Raw genomic sequence first — 25,001 nt, forward strand, 5'->3', positions numbered from 1 at the left:
AAAAACTTAATCTGAATAGATGACAACCAAATGTTTTTTAGTCAGCTTGCTATGCTGTAGGTAGTGGAAAATTACGTTTAGAAATTTTGACCTAATTATTGAACACATAGGGCTTTGGTTTCAGAATTTTTACAGATGGACTTTATGATGTATCAGTATTGGGTCACGAATTGCTGCTAATGTACCAAGCTAATATTGGCTGTGGGTAATAAGGAGAACTGGGTGCAGGGTATATGAGAACTCTTTGTATTGTTTCACAATGTTTATGTACCTCTAAAACTGTGCTTTTTAAAAATTTACTAAAAATTTAATATAGGAAATTTAATATAGCTACTTTAGGTTCATCCCTTGACACTAATTTTATCACAAACATATGCATGTTTAAATCACAGTGCTACCCTATAATTCTTGTATTATAAATCATTGCTAACGTTTAGAAATTCACAGAAATAGAAGCACAGCATACTTAGAATTCTTATCTAGACCTCTTAAGTCACCATGAAAATATTCTATAATCTCCTAACTACCACAGCCCACTTTCTAAAATTTGGACCTAGGGTGTTTAACTACTCAGGCCTTTGTTACATACCAATGAAGGGAATGGCAGTGACTCTAGAGTCTCCTGTTCCATCTCCAGTTGAAAGCAACTGGCTTTTATCTCTTGAAACAGCATTCCAAAATTCACAGAATGCAGCAAGAGCAGTCCTAAGAGGGACGTTCTTAGCAATTAATGTCTACCTTAAAAATAAAGGGAAAAAGTGTGTAACTGTGTATGATAATAGATGTTAAACTTATTCCAGTAATTTCACAGTATATATATGTGTACCAAATCATTAAGTTTTACACCAAAATTAATACAGTCACTCATATCTCTGTAAAAAAAAAAAGAATATTTTTAACAAGAAATCTCAAATAAACAATGAAATTTTATAGCTCAAGAACTAGGAAATGAATAACAAACTAAGTCCTAAGTTAGCAGAAGAAAGGAAATAATAGAGATTAGAGAATAAAACAATAGAAAAAAAATCAATTAAATTAAGAGTTGATCTTTTTAAAGATAAACAAAATTGGCAAACCCTTAGCTAGACTAAGAAAAAAAAGAAGTAGAATCAGATTTTAAAAAGATAAACATTATCACAACCGATACCACAGAAATGAAGTGGATTATAGGAGAATATTATGAACGATTTTATAGCTAACGAGCTGGATAGTCTGGAAGAAATGGATAAATTCCTAGAAATGTAAAATCCTCCAAGACTAAGTCATGAAAAAATGGATAATCTGAAGAGAAATGTAGCTGTTAAGATTGAGCTATCAAGAACTTCCCAACAAATAAAGGCCCAGTACCGAATGGATTGACTGGTAAATTCTACCAAACATCTTAAGAAGAATTAACATCAATCTTTTTCTAACTCTTCCAAGAAATTGAAGAGGATGGGACACCTCCCAACCTACTCTATAAGGCCAGCATTATCTTGATGCCAAAGCCAGAAAGATACCACAAGAAAAAGAGAAAAGGCCAATATCCCTGATAAATATAGATGCAAAAGTCCTCAACAAAATACTTGCAGATCAAATCCAACAGCACATGAAAAGGAACATACACCATGAACAAGTGGGATTTATCCCTGGAATGCAAGGGTGGTTCAATATATACAAATTAATTAATATTCTACATCACATTACCATGAAGGATAAAAGTCAGTCACGTGATAGTATAAGTATGCAGAAAAGGCATTTGACAAATTGAACACCCTTTCATGACTCTCAACAAACTAGGAATGGAAGGAAATTTCCTCACCCTGGTAAAGGCCATATATGAAAATCTCACAGCTAACATCATACTCAATAGTGAAAAACTGCAAGCTTTCCCCTAAGGTCAGGAACAAGACAAGGATGCCCACTCTTGCCACTTCTGTTCAACATAATATAGGGAGTCCAATTCAGAGGCAATTATGTAAGAAAAATGAAAGAGGCATCCAAACCAGAAAAGAAGTAAAATTGTTCCTGTTTACAGATGATATGATTCTACATATAGAAAATTCTAAAGACACCATAAAAAAAAAACTTTTAGAATTAATAAACAAATTTAGTGCAGTTTCAGAATTTAAAATCAACAAACAAAAATCAGTTGTGTTTTCTATGTATTAAAATGAACTATCTAAAAAGGAAAACAATTCCATTTGCAATAGCACCGAACAGGAACAAAACACTTAAGAGTAAACTTAATGAAGGAGGCAAAAGTCTTGTATACTGAGAACTAAAGAGCAGAGATAAAAAAAAATTTAAAACACATAAAATGCCAATTATACCTCAGTAAATTTGGGGAAAAAGACAAAAATGTGAAAAGACATCCATCTTTTTTGAATTGCAAGACAATATCGCTATCGTGTCCATACCCAAAGCAATCTATAGATTCAGTTCCATCCCTATCAAGATCAAAATGGATAGTGATTATAATTGACCTGTAGTGTGAGTGTGATATGCATAGTCATATGTATGGAGAATGGTAGTGATGGCCTGTTCTCTACAAACCAGTCATTGTTCGTTTTAATAATCAAGAGTCAGCTTCTGTGTGATGATATCTGTGTGGTCTTCTCAGATATAGTGAAAAAGTATATAGCCTTTGCTATCAGACAGACCTGCATTCAAATCTTCAAATCTCAGCTTATGATTTAATAGTGCAAGTTACTTAAACTCTAAGCCACTTTTTCCTTGCTATAAAAGGAGCATGGTAACATGGCAAGCTTATCTGGCTATTTTTTTATGAGATTCATGTTATACACACACAAGCACACATACACACACAAGCACATACACATTCACATACATATTCAATAGATGATAGAGATAGATGAAATGATTGATAGATAGACAGACAGACAGTAGACAGAATGGAACTAAGACACTGTAAATACTCAAGAAATAAATTTTGATACAATACTACTCATGAGATTCTTTTGTGGCCCTGCTAATTACCCATCAACACACTTTAGCTCTAATTCCTCCCAGGGTCTATCACAAAAGACAAGCCTTATGGGTGTGCAGAAAGCCAGGCTTTTGTTAAGTATTATATGCTTCTTCCATGCCGCCTACCAGGCAGAAGATCTTAAAATTTCCCAGGCAATTCAGCGAACCAGTTCCCTTGATCAAAGATCTCTGCAATTACACACCAGTGTGAGGCCACTTCCATCTAAGGCACAGCCAATGCTGAGAGCACTTCAGTTCTTTGGAAGGAAGGTTATACTAACAATAAAGTGGTAACTGCCTGGGAGGGATGCCAGTTCTTAACTCAGGAATACCCTGGGTAACTTTGCAGCCCAAAAGGCTAACAAATGGTGGGCATCGTGCTGTAGAGTATTGGAATTAAATTCTGATGCATCTGTGCCTGTAATATTTCTCATAGTCCTAGTGGCCACAATTCAAGAAAGGGAAAATATGCAAAAAAAAATAATAATTTAAATGATAAAGAAAAAACAGAGATTTGAGGCTAGAACTCATTAGTTACTAAAGTCAAAGTCATTTTATTTTTTAAGCATTCATCTCTGAGACAGTCTCAGAGAACATGTTCCAGAGACCACTGCTATGGGGAGATGCCACTAGAGGTTCAAATAACAGAGTATAAATACATTTATTTAGACAGATATGTTATGCGCTATGCATAAGGCATTTCCAGATAGACAAAAAAGACTTTACGGACTCTTATTGTCGTGCTTCTTAATTCCAATTTAACTATGTGGTCACGTTGACTCCACTTAATTACTGTTTCTGCTCAACACATCTCTATTTCTTAACCCCACAAGTAGTATATTAATAGACTCTTATAAACAGGATTTCTACTGACTTCCATTAATGCTGGATATTTCTTTTCATTGTAACTAAATACTATAAAATATTAAAAGCTAACACTAAGAAATGCAAAGACCTTTCTTTCTTTGCAGACATCAGCATATACGATGAGTTGTACAAAAATAGCTTCATCTCAGGAGAATCACCTTTGCTGCCTCACACTTCTGGTAGGGATGGAGGACAAAGCAGCTTTCTTTGGGGGAAGGTTTTATTTTTCAGTATTATTACACACTTAGACTCCCTCCAGAAGGCAAAGAAATGCCTGCTTTCAGAGTATATGAGATCAGCATCACAAATATGGTTACAATGTCATTTAGGATTTTGCCTTTTCATGGGATTGTGAAAGCATTTAGAAAATTCTATTCTTGAAGGTCCATTCTCTCAGGCAGATTTCTTAAAGACCAGGCAGTTAAAGGTGTAGCTTTGCTGTTGCCTATTCCATGGTGAGAAGGTAAGAGGTGGAGCCGACGGCCTCTGTGAAGAAGTTTAAGTGCTTGAGAAATTTCCTTAGGCATGGCTGCACATCAGTAAAACATACAACCCTACAAGAAGTAAGTTTCAAACCTCAGAGCTTAGCACATGTCTGCCAGCTGAGCAGCGAGTGTGGAAGGAGGCCAGTGGTAGGAAGCAAGTGCTTTTCTATCTCAATATTTCTTCCTTTTCTAAACTTTCCTTGAGAGCCTACTCTGCCAGGCACCTTGTTAGGTTGTGGAAACACACCATAATTTTGTAAGGTTAATATCCCCCACATTGACCATAATGAAACAATATTGAAATTTGGCTTTCCACAGAAAAGAAACCCCTGGACTTTGGGAACAGACTTGTGGTTGCCAAAGGGGAGGGGGAGGGAGTGGGATGGACTGGGAATCTAGGGTTAAGAGATTCAAACTACTGCATTTGGAATGGATAAGCAATGAGATCCTGCTGTATAGCACTGGGAACTCTGTCTATAGTCACTTGTGATGGAGCATGATGGAGGATAATGTGAGAAAATACGTGTGTGTGTTTGTGTGTGTGCGCGCGCGTGCGCCTGGGTCACCTTACTGTACAGTAGAAAACTGACAGAACACTGTAAACCAACTATAATAGAAAAAATAAACATCATTAAAAAAAGAAATTTGGCTTTGAAGCGTGGAATGTTCAAGTTACCAGATTTCCCCCGTTATTATATGAAGACCTACTCTTGCCTCTAATCACCAAACTCATCTGCTGTCGTTAGAACCAAAGTCAGAGGTGCCCCTGGTTGCTCTTTCCAAGGCCATCCTACCAGAGAACTATGACAGGGGGTTGCTGAACGTGAATCTAGAGATTGCTTGGCCTCGTTTCCTCTGTACCGGGGAATACTTGTCAAGCACACCAGTTCTGTAGCAAAGCTCACCCTGGTTTGGATCCTGTCTCTGTAGGACCATGAGAGACACATACAGGAAACAGAGGCAACCGCAGAAGTGACCCATCAAAGTTATTGGGAGAATAAACAGGAGTGTTGGAAAAAGTACCGAGCACAGCACGTGGTCATACAAATCAATGTTCTCGGTAATATTATCATTATATTCTTGTATTATCATTGTTTTTATATTTCTATATTATTATCACTGTAGTATTATTCTTTTTGAGAAGCAGAATAAAGCAGAGTTCAAGAGGAGAAATTCTGGAGGCATACTGCCCAAACTGTCATCCCAGCTCTGCCACTAATCGACAAGTGAGGCTCTTTGAGCCTCAGTTTCCCCACCATTATTAACACAAAGGTAAAATTAGGACCACTGTGCAGGATCATATGAAGACTAATCTAATTAAAATTAAAAAAAAAAAAGGGAGGAAGTGGGATGGATGGGGAGTTGGGGTTGGTAGATGCAAATTATAACATTTAGAATGGATAGGCAACAAGGTCCTACTGTACAGCACAGGGTACTATGTCCAATCTTTTGTGGTAGAACATGATGGAAGACACTATGAGAAAACATGTATCTATAGGTATGACTGGGTCACTATGCTGTACAGCAGAAATTGACACAACCCTATAAGTCAATTTTAATAAAAAAAAGAAATGGTTTCATAAGAACTGCTATACCAACTAACAACAGTTAACTTCACTGCCCAAGGGGAAGTGAATAATAAACAAATGTAATTATTAAAGAATTATTAAAAATATGTATAATTAAGGTTAAAATAAAAAAACAAAAAAACAAAAAAAACCTGGGAGAGTGCCTAGCATATAACGAGCACTATTTAGGGTTCATCTCGGTAGTAAATAATAACTAGGCTTGGTTACAGGTGATGAAACTGAGGCTCAGTTTGAGAAGTGACTTGAGGAAGCTCAGGGTTGATGCTGAGACCCTGTCCTCACAGTCTTCAATGACTTTGAAGTGATAGAAATAGAAACACTGAAACCAGGTAAGCAGCAATATGTATTTACATAGCACCTTTCTTTCTATTAGTGCTGTTCTATCAAATTTACATTTCTATTTAAAATGCCTTTTTAAAAAATGGAGCTCAAAATGAGGAAAAATCAAGCACTCAGGGACATATGATTTATTAGAAGCTATTAAAGAAAAACAGTAGGTGAATTTCACATTGCTTCCTTCTGCCATCACCACAGCAGTCGTTTTCTCACAAAGTCCAGCCATCGCCTCCCCACGCCCCCAGAAAAAAGTCTGAAGTCCTTAGTATGACCCTCAACGTCTTTCACAGGCTGGCACCAACCTAACCTTCCAACACTCCCTACCCCATTTCTGGACAGCTCCTGTGTGTTCGTTCAACGATTCACGTTTCTTCAAACTCTTGCCTTTTCCAACATCCCTGCCTTTTCTCTGGGTGCCTCAGCCCACGCCCTCCCCGCACGGTCCTGGTTCCCTCCCACCACCTGTGTGCACGTCAGAATCCCATGATTCCCTTAAAGATAGCTGAAATGTTGGCTTCTGGAGAACTTTTCCTCAAACTCTCATTCAAATTCAAGCGTGTCTCCTTTTGCGTTTCCATATGCTTTGCTTACTCGAAAAGTAACACTTCAGTCGGCTCCCCTGTAGATGATTTGCATTCTGCTGCTCTCCGAAGGTCACAGCGGAAGCACGTGCCCTGTGCTTATTGGGCCTCTAAAATTCCTGGAACAAAGGCTACATGATATTACATCCAGGAAGCATATACCATAATTTACTCCACCGTTTTTGTGGATGTTGGACACTTAGTTTTCTTTTTTCCCCCCCACTGTTATACTCAACGCAGCAGTAACAATATAACGAATTGTCTATGACATTTGCAAATCTCTGGGGACTTTGAGAATTAATTTTTGCGAGCTTTTTGTTGTCTTTGCATGGGTCATTATTCCTTTGTCTCAATTTTCCGTGGTCATTTATTTGACAGACTTGTTTTCCCAAAACATGGTACTTCATAAAATAACTATTCTCTCACTACCGCAAACTACCCCTTCTCTCTCCAGCACACAGAGAAAATTGTCGTTTTGGCCTTTTTTCCTTTTTTTCCTCTATAGTGGCATTGTGAAAACTAATAAAAAATATTTGTGATATGCTTTGAAATGGCATAAAAATTGTATCAAAAATAGTGTTAATCTTTTGAGGTAGCAAAACATTTTAATTCTTTTCCTATTTTTTTAGTTCATTTCATTTTTAACTAAGGGAAAGAAACGTGTCTTCCAATTTTTTTTTCTTGTTGGCATCTTAAGTGAAATGCTTTTTGAAAAATAGGTCAAATGAAAGGGGAAAAAAATTGTCTTTGCACTTGAGAAAATTATACCAACATTTTTTAAACACTCAAATTTCCAAGTTATCTTTCTTAGTATTTACTCAGCAATTTTCTACTACTCCCGCTTAATTGTAGCTTACAAAGTATACAATATAAAATGGAAAATATCTGTTTTTTGAGTCATTTATTTATAGTCGTTGCTTTTAATGAAGCCTTTGAATCTAGGCCACACGATAGTTTTGTAGAGAAATCATTTTATATTTCTTGAGAAAAATGCTTTGTTAAAACATATTCAGATGTATTTTCAGAAACTAAATACTTGAAAAGTAAAAATAGGTAGGTTTTTTTTTTTTCTTCTGAAAATGTAAAATCTGTGCCAGAGGCCAAGCTGTGAAACATCTCAAAAATTTTAGGCTGTTGATAAAGATTCCAGTGACATTTAGATTAACAAGTTACCATAAAGAGGATGCTAACAATGTACTTGGGTAGAGGGGTAAAATGGAGGAACAGCGGCTGGCTTCTAGGAAATATTTATAAGAAAAAAGTTTCAAAAAGGTCAAGAAGACAGAGAAAGCGGAAAGTCAAGAAACTTAAAAGCAAAAAGGATATTTCCCATAATGGTTATACACAGAAAGTTATCAAGTCTCTTTTGTTAGAACAATCAAATTTTTTTTTAATCTTTAACAACAACAACAAAAAAAAAGCCTGTATAAATAGTTCATTATCTGGACATGCTAACTGGAAGGTTTAAAAGTTCATCTAAGCCAAGAAAGATACACAACAAACGAAGTTTATTCAACCTTATGGGAAAACACTTCTAGACTAACCAGCATTTACAGAATTTAACCATTCATAAAATGGGTAGCTTACTGTGCCTAAGTTCTTTTATTTCTTTACATCAAACTCCAGCTTAGGTTTCATCTTAAAATAAATAAATTAGGAAATGTAGCAATGTCATTATTCTAACAAAATGTGATTTTATAGACAACCAACAATAATTAAAAAGAAATGCTGATTTTGACTCAACTAATTATGCATGCCTAGAAAAAGTCTATTAGAACTGAACCTGGTAGAACTAGCCACATGATGCTACTTTGTGACATTGCCAGAAAATTATGCAACATAGTTGTCTGTGCCTTTTTTGAACCAGTGAAGAAATGGTGAATATTAAAAATTCCATAAATTACTTGCTCCAGTGGGCCTTATTTGTGACCCATCTTCACAAGAAAACAAACAAACAAAAAAATCAGCTTCTTAAAGAGTGTGCGTGCGTGTGTGTGTGTGTGTGTGTGTGTGTGTGTGTGTGTACATCTGCTGAAGACTCCATCCCAGTCAGGAGGGAATATAACCAGCTGCAGGTTTCCAACCAGGAGATTTAAGAAATCAAGTAGGTACTATCAGATGCTAATTTGGTAACCACACAAGTGGAATCTCCAGCGCCCATATTCACTTAGACATATGTCACATGACACCAACTTGGCACTGTAGATACTATTATGCTTATTTATTGGATCCAAAATGGGCTGATTTTACTGGACCACGTCTCTTCATACATGCCGAATTCCCAATGAAGTGAAGAACCCTTCTGTTTACCATTGAAGTTTATCATCATTCTGTTTATCATAATGAAGTCAATGGGAGCTCTGTGCACACAAGGAATGAAGCAGCCAGCAAAATCAAGCCCTAAATACTCGAAATCTGGAGAGAGGCCAAGGATGAACTGGCATGAAAATGGAGTTGCCATCTTGCCTTTACAGCTGGTCTCTTGGAATGAAATGGGAGAACATCAGAGGGGTACACTGCAGAAATCGTACCTCTGCTCGGTATTCAGGCTCTGGGCAAACAGATGACGGAAACTGTGTAGCCGTCAATCTGCTGCAGGATCCTGGGGACCATGTCCATCCACTCTTTATGAAATTAATTAATCAAAGAGAAAATTAAAGTGGAGCAAAGCTATCTTTTGAAGTTTCAAAATGTGCATCTCCTAAAGAAAGGGTGGGTTCAAGAATTCAAAAGGAAACAGTAGCTGAAGAGATGATCTTAGCCACATTACGTCATGACGTCCCCTCCACCCACGCCCACCACAAACACTCATTTTCTGAAGGGCAAGATTGTCTCAAGGTCTTATCGGCACTAACTGTATTACCAAAGCCCAGAGAATACAATCAGATCTCTCCCCTTCATAATGTAGATGTTGTCTTTTTAAAGCAAGCTTGATTATATTCTGAATAGGTCAGTCTGTGTGCCTGACATTTCTCCTCAGTTTCCTGTGACCTTTTAATAAGAATGACTTGGTTTTGCACCGCAGAAAATGGAACTGTCCCTTTTCAATCAGTGAATATGAGAAGCACAGTTTGAACAGATCACATTTTCTGTACTGAGTTATTACGCAGACGACAACAAAGTAAATGAAAGCCTATCTTTCTTTAAAAACATGTGTCCTATTTGGCTTTAATTTTACCTTCTGCTGCTCATTCACATACATTTGTAAATATTTAAACAAATGTGCAGTCACATTTGTTCAGGGAAAGTAACAAATTAATAAAGTCTCTGTTGAGCAAATCTGACTTTTATAATGTATGCTTAAACAGATGTCATCCTTGAATAGCATTGCAAAGAATTATTAACATGGACCTTCCATGGTTATGGAGAGACAATTATCAACAGTAATCCAATTTCTAAAATTTCAGAAATATTCCTTGTTATTAGGTTTCAGTAACAGGAGATGCAACCAGACAGATCATCTGTGCCTGGGAGAACATGACAGTGGTCTCCACCCCAACTTGAAACTGCAACGCCCCAAGGGGCCAGCCTCCTGATTTCCCAGAATAATACTGATCATTCTGTGAAACCCACGGTGGGAATCTATTATGCAAAACCCTGGGGATGTGGGGTCAGACTCTCTGCTGAATGAAGATGTAATGGAAGAACGTGGCTGAGAGCTTTATTCCCACAACTGGACTGGGTTTCCTGATGTAGAAAACTTCTGAGAGGAAGATAAAGACATGGATGATAATTCACCCAGCGCAACGTGAGGAAGGGACCACTGGCCATAAAATGGTACTAGCAAAATTAGTAGCCAGTATGGCAAGACCCATGTGAGACACTGGGTTCTACTCTCAAGGATTCTACAAGGATGGCCCTGGTCCTCTGGGAAGCTGGAGGAGAAGCAGATGATTAGCAAGTAAAGACACTAATGAGATTATAATTGCAAATCAAGGTACCTGACATAAAGAACATACCTAGAATGAGCTAGCAGAAAAAAAAGAAATGATCTAAATCAGGAGCTGGCACACTCTTTCTGTAAAGAGCAAGATAGTAAATATTTTGGACTCTGCAGCTTTGATCTCTGTCACATATTTTTTATAACCTTTTAAGAACATAAAAACGATTCTGACTTAGTTCAAGGGTGTTACTAGCATGACAAAACCCCACCAGGCAGTGGGGCAATAGTTTGTCAACCTCTGATGGCAAAAGAGGAAGGAGGCCGCTGAAGAACAATTCTGTACAAAGGCTCGAGGTGGAAAATCAAGGCCAGCTTAGGTGAAGTGACAGAGAGACAGGCTGGGGAGGTGTGCTGGGGTCTGTGGTCACAGTGAGAAGTTTAAAGGTTATGGTAGAGGCAGTGGGAAGCCAGCAAAGTGTATTGAGCATGGGGAGATGACATGATCTAATTTACATTTTTAAAAAGTTCATTGGCCCCTTGTGCATAAAATTAGCATCAGTTTTGCAGCAGAGCAGTACCCAGAGCCTTTAGAGATGGAATAGGGCAGGAGAGAGGGAGCACTTGGGCAGGATGGGGCAGGGGAGTGAGAAAAGGTGAGCCAGAGAAAGTACTGTTCCTTTGTTCCTTCACCTGGTTCTTTGCAGACCATCACCTGGCCCTTTGGGGCCTTCAGAGCCCCTTGCAGAGAGGTAAAAGGCATCTTTCCTTTGGTTGCTTCTAAGGCCCTACTGGTTGGGCCGTGGCTACTGGACATCATTTCTTATTGTTTAACCTCCAAGACTCCAATTTTGAACTTAAATATATTCACTTACTTTAATGTGGTCAGTTCAGCCAGCAATATTTTGCAAAGTATAAATGTGTTTATTTCGAGGTAGTCAGTATGGGTATGTGGTACCGATCGAATGAGAGGGGAAGATTGAGGAGGTAATTTGTGTCCTCCTTTTCCCCTTCCCTTCCCCTTTTCTGTAAAGGAGCATAAACTTAATTAGACCTGCCTAGACAGAGAAAGCAGAAGTGAATTGTTTGCTGTCTCCAGGATGTGACTCACCATTTCCACCCTTGTGTTCCCTGCCTGGCCCGGGGGACTTCTTAGCACGCTTCTGCCAAAGTCTCCTCTCCTGTAAAATTGAGCCCCTAGGACTCACCTTTTCCATGAAGTCTTCCAGAAGACGAAAAGCACTCACCTGCTTTCATCAGTGATTATACACATGCACACCTTTGTTTTGAACCTCAGTCATGGCTGCAGCCTCTTTTCTTGGCTTCGGGTTTTTGTTCTCACTTTCGTCCCTGCCTGCAGCCAGGGGCACTCACATGTTTACTCTCTGAAGTTGTCCCTGAAAGGATGGCCCAGAGTGATACTAAGGAAAGTATCAGAAACAGGGGGCACCTCATGAACAGACAGTGCTAATGTGCTATGGTCTCAAATATTACAAAGGGAGAACTTCCCCCAAATATGTTGCTTACTCACCTCTGAAGAGCTTAGGAAATTCTCACCACTTTCTTAAGTTTAAATCAATAATGTTCAACATGTTTTACATAGAATACAATTCTCCTTGAAGATGCTGAAAAAAAAAAAATCTAGATGTGGTCAAATACAACCAGGGTATTCTGCATACCCACCTTCTCCCTTGGAAACTGGTTCAGCAGACTAGCACATTAAAGACTCTGACCCTGTTAAACTCTGTTTAACTCACGGTTTCCACAATTCTTTGACCACAAGGTCCACTATTGTTCTACAGTGGACTAGTTCCTCAAAACCCTTTGGGAAGTGCAAAGTTCAGGCTGCCCTCAGCGGGCCTGAGGTGGTGTGGGCTGTGGAGGAAAGGAACAGCTGTTGACACTTCATCCCATGTCAGGTTTGCTCTTTGAACTCAGAAGGTAACTTCGAGCTGAGTGTGAGAGGAGGAGGAGGAGAGTGGGCTCTGCCTTGGGCCACTTCCCAGGGAGGGCAGGCAAAATCGGATGGTGATGTGTGGCCCTGTGAGTGGAGAGGTAACACTGAATCCACAGAAGGACATCTGCTCATTGGAGAGTAAGCAAATGGCCACACCAGAGTGAGCCCCAGTCCTTAAGGTGTTGTTGGGAAGAGTAATTGGGCTGCAGTGGGGTAACTCTTTCCGGGGGTGGGAGTCTTCAAGGGGCAAGCACAGGCTTTTTGGCTCAGGCAGGACTGGATTAAAATCTAAGCCTTTTCCCTTTCCAGCTATGTGACTTGTCCTATAAGCCCTGTGTTTTTGTGTGTGAAATGGGATCAGCAATACTAATATAGGGTTTATAAAATCATAAAATGGACTAATCTTCTCAAAGTAACTACTACACTGCTTGACAAAGAAGGCAAACTCTGTAGTAACCTCTGAAAGAAACTTCAGAAAGTGTCTTCACGGGCCATTCCCAGACTTAGCCAGAATTATCTCAGAGTCAATTTTTTTCCCTACTGGGAATCAAAATCAAGTATTAATTGCTCTCATCATGTCCTCATTGAAAGGAATGTTTATGCCATACCTCTAAATTTTGCAACAGTAGAAAAATATCTAACCATATAGAATTCTTGAGAAATACATGACAATTTCTAATGGGATTTAAAAAGGCAAACCCTTGGCCCAAAGACAGATGGATCAGGTGTTAGCTTACTTTCAAAATTATTTATGCATATCTTACGTTATAAAGTTTTTCTTTAGACAGAGCTCCCATTTCGTTTAGTTTTTCTTTTGTATATTTGTTTCATCAGAAGGAAAGAGATGGTACTTTTTATATAAAGTTAGACTTAAGATAGAAAGTGGCTCAGTTTGGGCCGTGAAGAGAGTCATCAGAATTCTGCAGCTGCCCAAAATACTCTTAAAAATCAGCTGTGCTTACAGTCTCTAATTCGGACGGCGAAATGTTTTTGGCCCAGATAATATAGTATTTGCTACACAAAAGCAAATCAAAACACGTCTCCCATGTAAACTCCACTAAGGAAGCAAATTATATGGAGGTGTTTTGTTCGTATGTCTAACTACAGGGAGCTTAAGTTGAACAGAATCTCATTATTTCAGGCCTACCATATGTACATGTGCACACGCGCGGCAAGAAAACAAACTCAAAATACGGCCTCAGCTGGTAGGCTTGGGAGGGACGATCTAAGTTCTTGAATTTCATATTACGTGTTCACTTTAATACTAATGATACACATACTCCAAACACAGACCCTCAAGTCAAGGGAAGACCAGGTCACTTAGATTTTAATGCTCACCATTCATTAAAAATTAAAGAAATCGCAAAACAGAGTTACAAAAGTTGTAGTATAGTTCAAAAGTTTGCATTTAACAAATTACCATTTTAGAAAGTTCCCTGGTGGTCTAGTGGTTAAGACTCGGTGGTTTCACCGCTACAGTCCAGGTTCAATCTCCATTCTGGGAACTGAGATCCCACATCAAGCCACTGCGTATCATGGCTAAAAAACAAAAACAAACCCAACAATTTAACATTTTAACATGAAAGTGCAGTGCAATACAAATATGCTTTTCACAGGATAGTTACAACATTTTTTAAGAATACACCGTATGGAATTCCTGTTGTGGCTCAGTAGGTTATGAACCCAACTAGTGTCCATGAGAAGGCAGGTTCAAGCCCTGGCCTTACTCAGTGGGTTGGGGATCCAGCATTGCCATGAGCTGTGGTGTAGTTTGCAAACATAGCTTGGATCTCGTATTGGTGTGGCTGCGGTGTGGGCCAGCAGCTGCAGCTACGGCTCCGGTTAGATCCCTAGACTCCTAGCCTGGGAACCTCCATGTGCCACAGGTGCGGCCTTAAAAAGAAAAAAGAAAAAAAAAAAAGAATATAACTTACCTTACAGAGAATGTGATCTAGAACTGCAAGAAGTACGTAAAGCTCTATGACTGGCTTTTTTTTTTTTTCACTCTGTCAGAGTTTCTTTGAAATGATGTGTTTAACATCACTTGAAAATAACATCAAATATGTACATTTAAGACCCTGGTGAATATGAAAGCCAGGCAAGTGTCCCTCCTACCAGTCATAGGCCAGGTTTTCAACTAAACTCTTCTGGGTATTTATAATGATGTAAAGAAGAGACATAAGTGTGTATTTCAAATTTCACAGTTGGAATTAATATTAGGTATTATCTAATTCAACGTAATTTAAAGGCAAATGGGAAAACTAAGGTTCAGAAAGTCTGAATGACTTGTACCTAAACACAGAGCTTATAAGAGCCTGATGAGACCAAAATCTATGTTTCTTAAGCCTATTTACAAAATAGTTTTCTTATATCTCATTTTAGAAGACAAATTGAAAGTCTGGCTCTGTTTAGTGTCATGAAGAAAATGAGAAAAATCTCAATTTGATAATTTAATAAAGTCCCAATAGAATTTCATAAATAATTAGTATTAAATATAGAATAAGCTACATACCCACATTTAGTCATAAAAAAACTATCTGCTATTCTAACCAACGAAACTAGGTAAAAAAATAATAAAGTGAGATAAAAAAAATGTATACCAAAATGTTCTAGTAAAGGCATGTAAGAAATCCAAAAATATAATAACACTTAACTTTAGTAGAGGGCCTAGTCATATATTAAATGAATGAAAAGAAATTTTACTTCCCATTTTATTTCTGCTCCTCTTGGGTTTTATAAATGTGTGTTTTTCCTAATTTTATTTTATAAAAAATAGTCAAACTCTGTATCTTTATATAAGAAACTTAATACCTACAAATAAATAATATTTCTCATTTGCTGGTACCTATGGAAAACCCACACCAAAATTAACCATACGCTAGCTAAGACAAGAAGACAGTCTCAGTAAATATTAAAAACAGAACTCATTGGACCATACTTTCTGACTCTAATGAAATAAAGCTACTAAAATTTCTATTTAACAACAGACAAAAACTTGTGTTTCCAGCTATGATGTAATAACAAGTATCAGATATGTAGTCCCAAATAAAACAACAAAAAGCCTGGACAAAATATATGAAAGAACATTTTTGAAGACACAGAATATAAAGCAACAAAGGACAATGATCCATGAGGGATGGAAAATAAACAGTGGGTGAGCCATCTTATTGCCCAATGTTTATGTCCTTGAGAGAATTCTCAGGCAACAGCATAGGGAAATTTAACCTAGCTTACACCCAGTGGACTTCCTGAGTTGAGATGCATCTGAAGTCTGGGAGATCGAGGCAGTTACAGTTACCAGGACAGAATACAGGACATGAAAGCTGTTGCAGACAGAGAATTTCAGAGATCCCCATTAAGCCATGACCCCCTTTATGACTGATAAGTACATGCATGATAAAACTACCTGAGACTGGGGAAAGAACCTCCTGAAAAGACTGGGAGGAATTGTACCCAGCAACATTTACAAAGCACAGAGAATAGTGTTTGTTCTCACCAACCAGACTACAAAAATTTGTAATTCCTGGTGCATTGGGTAAAGTACAGAAGAAGCTCTTGCCTTAGCAATAGAAAATAATGAGCTCTAGTCTAAGCACTATACTGGCCCTACCTAATCTTCAAAGCAAGCCTGAAAGAATCAAACTATTTCCAAGAAACTTGACCTTGACCAGGAACTAAACATAAGACCATTTCTAAGTCTAAAATTTTTGACATTCGAAAAAGTAAAATTCACAATGTCTGGCATCCAGTGAAAAGTTACCAGGCATGCAGACAAACAGAAAAATATGACTGATAATGAGGAGAAAAATTAATTAATCAAAAGCAGTCAAATGTTTACATAAATGTTAGAGGTGCAAACTACTAGGTATAAAATAAGTAAGTTATAGGGATATATTGTACAGCACAGGGAATACAGACAATATTGTATAACAACTTTATATGAACTATAATCTATAAAAATATTAAATAACTATGTTACACATCTGAAACCACATAATATTGTAAATCTACCATAATTATTTTTAAAAAGTTACATAAACATTAGAAATAGCAAACAAGTACATTAAAACAGTTAATATAACTGGATTCCAAATGTTCAAAACAGTGAGAACATGCAAGATCCAAAAAAGAATTAAATTATACATCTAGAAGGGTTCCCTTGTGCTATAGCAGTTTGAGGATCCAGTGTTGTCACTGTGGTGGCTCAGGTCACTGCTGTGGCACATATTAAATCCCTCACCCAAGAACTTCCTTATGTCATTCGTGTGGCAAAGAAAAAAAAAATCTAGAGAGAAAAACTTCATTATCTAGGAAGAAAAATACATCAGATAAGATTAATGGCAGAGTAGATATTGCAGAAGAAAATATCACTAACCTTAATAATCTAGCAATACAAACAATCTCAAATGAAATAAAGAGATTAGAAAAAGAATTTAACAAGCTATGAGACAACTTCAAATGACATAATGTACATGTAATTGAATAAAGTTGAGTGCAGTACAGAAAAATTGCTTGAAAAAAAAGTAGTCAGAAATTTCTAAATTTGATGACAGCCACAAAGCTGCAGACCCAAGAAGATCAATGAATCTAAACATAAGAAACAGGGAAAAAAAGAAAGAAAAAAAGAAACTACACCAATTCACCTCATATTCAAATTACTCAATATGAGTGATAAAGAGAAAATCTTAAAATCAGTGAGAAAAAAGTTTACATACCAATAAAGAAGAGGAGAAGGACATATTTCTCATCAATAATGATGACAAGCGCAAGGAAACAGTGAAGCTACATTTTCAGAGAAGTGAAAGAAAATAACTCTCAACTTAGAATTCCATACCCAGCAAAAACACCTTTCCAAAGCAAAGGCAAAATAAAAACTTCTAGAACAAACTTACACTCCCAGAAATATTAAAGTCCTTCAAAAAGAAATAAAATTACAGAAAATGAAAATATAGATCTACCAAAAAAAAAAAAAATGGTACCCACTTGGATGAATATGTAAAAATTTTTAGTTAAATCAATTTTTAAAATAATTGTTTACTTAAAGATAATCAAAATGTAGTACAGAATTTAAACATACAGGAAAGTATGAGGTATGACAATCATAGCACAAAGGCCTTAAAGGGAGAAATGAAATATACTGGTATACTATAATACACTATAATATATGTTGTGTGTTAAATGGTATGTAAAAATAGAATGTGTTAAAGATATGAGTTATCAGAGTTCCCACTGTGGCGCAGTGGAAACAAATCCGACTAGGAACCATGAGGTTGTAGGTTCGATCCCTGGCTTTGCTCAGTGGGTTAAGGACCTGGCGTTGCAGTGAGCTGTGGCCTAAGTCGCAGATGCGGCTTGGATCTGGCATTGCTGTGGCTCTGGCGAAGGCTGGCGGCTATAGCTCCTATTAGACCCCTAGTCTGGGACCCTCCATGTGCTGCGGGTGTGGCCTTAAAAAAAAAAAAAAAAAGACAATGGGTTATGAACTCTAAGCAGCTACTAAAGTAATAGGACAGGAGTTCCCGTCGTGGCTCAGTGGTTAGCAAATCCAGATAGTATCCGTGTGGACATGGGTTCAATCCTTGTCCTCCCTTAGCAGGTTAAGGATCCTACATTGCTGTGGTTGTTGTGTAGGCTGGCGGCTACAGCTCTGATTGGACCCCTAGCCTGGGAACCTCCATACGCCTCTGGTGCAGCCCAAAAAGACAAAAATAAAATTAAATTAAATTAAATTAAAATTAAAATAAAATAATGACAATGAGTTGTGACTATTAAGCCAACAAAATAATAAAATAGGAATAAAAACTATTAAAGTACTCAGAAACCTGTAAAAAAAAAAAAAGCCAGCTTGATATTAGACTTATGCCTAACCATATCAATAATCACATAAATTAAAATTACCTAAGCAAGCCAATCCAACGGCAAATGTCAGATTGGATATAACAGGGAAGATTCAACTACTTGCCACATAAAAGGAGTTCACTTTAAATATAAATATACAAATAGGCTGAAAATTAAATAAGTAAAAGGATAGAAAAGGAAACCATGACAATAATAATCAAAATAAAGCCAGGGAGGTAAAGTAAATTTCAGAGGAAAAAATATTATGATAGATAAAGGTCAGAACATAATAATAAAAGAATCTGCTCATTAAGACTGTATAACAATTATAAACATTTATTCACCGAACAGAACTTGAGAATGCACGAAGCAAAAAATTGCTAGAACTCTAAGTATAGCTATATCCAGAATTATAGTCAAAGATTTTTATACCTTTTTTCAATGTCTGGTAGAATAAGTAGACAGAAAATCTGCAAGACTGCAGAGGCTTAACAACACTATCAATTTGATCTAATTGATGCTTACAGAACTCTTCACCCACCAAGAGCAGAATATGCATTTATTGCAAGTACACATGTAATATTTACAAGGTAAACAATATTCTATACTGTAAAAAGTTTTAATATATTTAAAATATTAAAATCAAAGTATTTTTCCTAACCACAGTGGAATTAAGTTACAAATTATTAACAGAAACATCTCCAAGTACTTGAAAACTAAATAACACTTCTCAATAATGTTTGCAGCAAATTAAGAAAAAATTAAAATGGAAAAGAGAAAATATTTTCAACTGAGTAAAAATTAAAGCACAATATTTCAAAATCAGTAGAATATCTCTAATGCAGTACTCAAAGGGAAAGTTATAGAATTTAGTACTTATGTTAGGAAAAAAAAAAGATTCAAATCAACATCTTTAATTTCCACCTTAAGAAATTTGAAAATGTAAACCAAATTAAAATAAGCAGAAGGAAGGAAATGGTAAACATTTTTTAAAAATCAACGCAATAGAAAAAAAAAACTAGAGAAAGTCAATAAAATCAGACTCACTTTTTGAAAGGATCAATAAAAGTGATACACTTTATACAGACTGATCCTATAGAAAAAGAGAGAAGACAAAAATGACCATGAACAGTAATGAAGAATAAATCATCAGTACTGATGCTACAGATATTAAAAAGGATACTGCAAGAGTATTATGGGTAACTTTATGCTAACCATAAAGTTAACAACTTAGATGAAATAGACAAACTTTTTGAAACACAAACAACCAAACCTCACTTAAGAAGAAATAGATAACCTAAATAGGTCTATTTCTATTGAATAAAGTCAGTTTGTACTTAAAAACCATTCCACGGAGAAAAATCTAAATCAAAATGTCTTCACTAGTGAATTCTATTAAGCCGTTAAAGAAATAATGCAAATTTTACACAAATTCTTCCAGAAAATAGAAGAGGAAATAATTACTAGTTCATTCTATGATGCCAGTTTTACCCAAAACCAGACCAAAAATAAAATAAAATTGTATTAAGGAAAGAAGACTATAGTTCTATAACCTTCATCAGCATGGATGCAAATATTCTAAACAAAATTTTTTCAATATTACTCCAAATAAATAAAATAAAAGATAATGTATGATGACAAAGTATGATTAATCCTAGCATATAAGAATTTATTACAAGTGCTTTGTATTTTTATGTGACTTTAAAATATGTTGTTCTTAAAATTTTTAACTATCCAGTGTTCATTCGTTGAAGTTGCATTGAGTCTATAGAATTTCTCACCAATATTCTGTAGTTTTTACTGCACAGGTCTTGCACATCTTTTGTTAGAAATACAATTGATTTTTGCATGCTAGCCTTATATCCTGCAATCTCAAGGGTTTTAGTTGATTTTTTGTAGCTTCTACTTGCAGATTTTAGCAGCTTTTCTGTAGATTCCATTGGATTCCATAAGTCATCTGTGAATAAAGACACTTTTACTTGTTTCCTAATCAGGATGCATTTTATTTCTTTGTCTTTCCTACTGTATTAGCTAGAACCTCTCCTGTAATGTTGAATAATTTTGTTCCTGATTTCAAAGATAAATCACTCAGTTTTCTGCCATTAAGTACACTCTTAGTTTTGGGGTTTTCATAGATGCCATTTATCAGGTTGAGAAATTTCCCTTCTTTCCTTACCGTGCTAAGACCTTTCATAAGGAATAGAGGTTGGATTTTTTTTTAAAGCTTTTTCAGCATCAACTTAAACAATCATCTCAATAGGTACCAAAAATTACCACCATCCTCAAATTGATCTATGGTTTTAATGCAATACCCATCAAAATTTACAGTAGGTTTTTTTGGATGTTTGTTTGTTTGTTTGTAGAAGCAAAAAGCTGATTCTAAAATCCCTATGGCAGTTGGAAGGACTAGGAAAAGCCAAAATAAAATACCTTCTAGTTTACATAAAAAGACTGAAGAAGATGTCACTAATAAAAAAAATTCCTCTGACCAGAAATATAAAGGAAATGAGAGAGCAAATGAACTGGGAAACTCTCTGGGGAAAGGGAGTTTCAGGAGGGAACAACAGAAGCAAATTTCCTGAGACAAGAGCCTGTTTTATGTTCAAAGGGAGGGGGGGGAGGCTGTAATGATTGGAGTTCAATAAGCAGAGGAAGAAGGAATGGAGATGAGATCAGAGACTTAGGCAAATTCCAGATTATATAAACTAAAGACCTGGCCTTAAGAACAGACCAAAAAAGTTAAGAATATTGAAGTGTTATGATCTAACTTGGGTTTTTGTTGGACTAATTATAGACAAAATGGAGGCAATCAGAAGCACAAAGTCCATGAGAAAATTCTTTCAATAACCCAGACTATGGTAGCTCAAACAAGGCTGGTAAAAATGGAAGTCAGATAGGTGGGAGAGGGGAGGGATGGACAGGGGGTTTGATATTGGCATATGCAGACTGAGGTCTATGGAATAATTGGCCAAGGGGGACCTGCTGTACAGCACAGAGAACTCTACCTGATATTCTGTGATAATCTATGTAGGAAAAAAATCTGAAAGAGAATGGATGTGTGTACATGTATAACTGAATCACTTTGTTTTACAGTAGAAATCATTACAACCTTATAAATCAACTAGACTTCAATAAAAATTGTTTATAAATGGATAAATAAATAAATAAATAAATAAGTCATACACACACAGAGAGACCAAAGTCAGGAGAAATGGCTGGATTCAGAATAATTTCTGAAACTAAGGCCAGCATGATTTGTTGATGCATTGTATTAGGGTATAAGAGAAAGAGAAGAGTCAAGTTGACTCCAAGGTTTTTCATCTCAAACCTGGAAAAATGGATTGCCATTTGCCAAAACGAAAAACATTACAGAAAGAACAGGATGGAGGAGAAATTAAAAATTTGGTATAGTTCAAGTTAACATGCCTACCAAGGTAGCAAACTGGAAATACGAGTAAAGTGTTGAGAGAAGCAATCCTTGTTGAAGATATGAATTTGATACATGAGCCGTGAGACTAGGTGAGGTCACACAAGGAAGTAAGAGTGAGCCCAGATCTGCCCTGCTGCAGAGAGGTGGGAAAGATGAAGAAACAGACATGAGAGAGACTGGGAAGAAGCAGCCAGAAGGATGGGAGGAGACAGGAGAGTGCTGTCCTGGGATTCAAAGGAAAACAGTTTCAAGAAGGAAGTAATTAACAGATGTGTCAAATCCTGCCTGAGGACTGGTCACTGCATTTAGAACCAGGGAGTTCATTTGTGACCTGAACCCCAGCAGGTCAGGGTGCAGTGTAAACATGATTGGCTTGAGCTCATGAGAGAATGGGAAGAGAGGATATAGAGACAGAAAGGACAACTCTTTTGAGGACGTTTTCTGTAAGGGGATGCAGAAAAATAGGTCAGCAGCTGAAGAAGGGATATGAGATGAAGGGAGAATTGGAAATAAATAAAAACGTGTCTTTGCATTATAGAATGAAAGCAGGATTTCCCCCCACCCCTTATTTGTTTTTCTGTATATTTCCCAAATCCCTATAATGAGTATATGTTACCTTTATAATCAGAAAACAAATGAAATTTTAGGAAAAGAAAAAAAAGGTGATTTCTTCTCCTTTGTGTGTATCAGTCTCCCCCGACATATAGATAGTAGCTGACAGAGAGAGAATTACTGAAAAACAAGCTTTTTTTTAATATCCCAGGTCACAGAAGCAAACAACAAGCTATAGCATATTCACAATGAGCATTAAAATTCAGGTGTCTTGGCTCAGTCTCGCGTGCCCTAGGCTACTACCAGAGGTGTGGCTGCCACCCAAGAAGCCTATCACTTTAGTACCCATCTGTTGGTTACTGTTCAAGTCGCTTCCAATTATTTTGGAATAGAAAATGGCCTTGAGACAGAGTATTTTGCTTCTTTTTCTGTGTGCTAAGAACCTATGGAAATACAGAAAACATTTACAGTTACAGTTGCATCAAAAAGAATAAAATACCTAAGAATAAATTAAACCGAGGAGGTGAAAGACCTAAATATGGAAAACTACAAGATGTTAAGGAAAGAAACTGAAAAAGGCACAAGTAAGATGGAGTGCTGTTTCATGCTCATGAGTTGAAAGAATCAATATTGTTAAAATGTCTATACCACCCCCCAAACGATCTACAGACTCAATGCAATCTCTATCAAAAGGTCCAATGGAATAATTCAAAAAAGAAGGAGAAATAATCCTGATAACCAAAGCAATCTTGAGGAGAAAAAAAAGAACAATGCTGAGGCCTCAAACTCCCTAATTTCACACTGTATTACAAAACTATAGTAATCAGAGCAATGTGGTCCTAGATAAAAACAGATTCATAGAGCAACGGAACATTACAGACAGCCCAAAAATACACCCACATACATATATACATTGCACTTATGGCCAATTAATTTATGACATGAAAATTTGCCATTTTCAGCAACATGGGTGGACCTGGAGGGTATCATGCTTAGTGAAATAAGACAGACAGAGAAACACAAATACTGTAGGGAGAAAGGATCTAATGGGACATGTTCAGGATCTTCAGTGACACTGCAGATGTTGTCTGAGTCCTAGATAATAGACCAACAAGTGTCTATTTTATTATTGCATTTCTTAACTTGCATATGCATTTCATCCCTTTGTATGCTTCAAACATGGCATTAATAAAAATCTTATTTTCCCATAAACTTTCATTTTAGGAAATCAAGTCCCCTATAAGCAATAAGCAAGCAAGTGAACAAAGTATCCTTCTCTTCCTTGATTTCTTCTTACCCCAATATTCCAGATTATTCAAGAGAAATGTTTCTACTTGGGTTTTTTTATTTGATAACATCATTTAGAGACACAGAGTATTTAAGATGGCTACCACCTTCTCTCTGAACCTTTAAATGAAGTCAGTTATTCCACACATCTTGTGAAAATTGTGCAGAGAATAAAACTGTGAGCAAGAAAGGATTCCCACACCCTTCACATGCTCAATCCTTAGCTTCCCATCCTGAAATCAGAAGAAGGAGGAGGAGGAGAAGAAGAAGAGGAAGAAGAAGGAGAAGATGAAGAGGAGCATAAGGAAGAGGAGAAAGACGAAAAAGCAGTGATCTGATACTCTTTAACCACTTCTCTTCTCTTCTGCTTAATTTTCACTGAGGGTCCAAACTCAAATGAATCAAGGGTATATGCAGGCAAAAATTCTTGCACACACACTCTCTAAATAATGAACCCTGTAGTGAACACAAACTCTTCCAAAATAAGCAGTAACCCCTGGATCCAGGCAGTGGCTGTCCTGTGGAAATGCAGACCCTGAGGTTTTTAATCAACACATAATAATAGTTTTATTACTAATACCATTTTTCAAGACCGGCTCAGCATTTCTTTTTAAGCACAGCGGGTCAAAAAAAAAAGAAAAAAAAAACCCACGACTACAGCTATATCACCAATCTTCTAGTCTACACCTGGAAACTTGTTTTGGGGCCAGGGCTGGAACCTGTGCCATTGCAGTGACAACACCAGTTCCTTAACCCACTAGGCCACCAGGGAACTCAGAGCCTGGAAGTCCTTCTTTTTAAAATTTCTCTCACTGTGCAAATGACACTTCCAGAGATAAAAATGACACCCAAACAATTAAGGCCCAGTGGGTGTTGTAGGTTGTATGGTCTATCATTCTTTGAGAGCTCCTCTGCCCTTTCTGGTGGTGTGTTGGTTGGCACCAGTTTGGAAGTGCCAGCACAAGACTGTTCTAGTCCTTCAGTCTGTTCCTGAGCCAACACAGCTGAGGGCCAGCCTGTTTTCTTACTCCACCCTTCCATGTTGCCAAGAGCTTCCAGAACAGCTCTGTTTAGAAGGTGACCACAATGTCCTTGTGCCCACCATGGCCTTCCTTTTGCTTCATCCTTATCTCAGGCTGTAGTTTCCTGCTGATTTGCTGGCTTCCAACCCACCTGTTCATCTCCCAGTTCACACTTGATGGTCTCAACATACAGGCTGTGATATATCG

This window comes from Sus scrofa, chromosome 4 (genome assembly GCF_000003025.6).
Source record: "Sus scrofa isolate TJ Tabasco breed Duroc chromosome 4, Sscrofa11.1, whole genome shotgun sequence".
NCBI classification, from domain to species: domain Eukaryota; kingdom Metazoa; phylum Chordata; class Mammalia; order Artiodactyla; family Suidae; genus Sus; species Sus scrofa.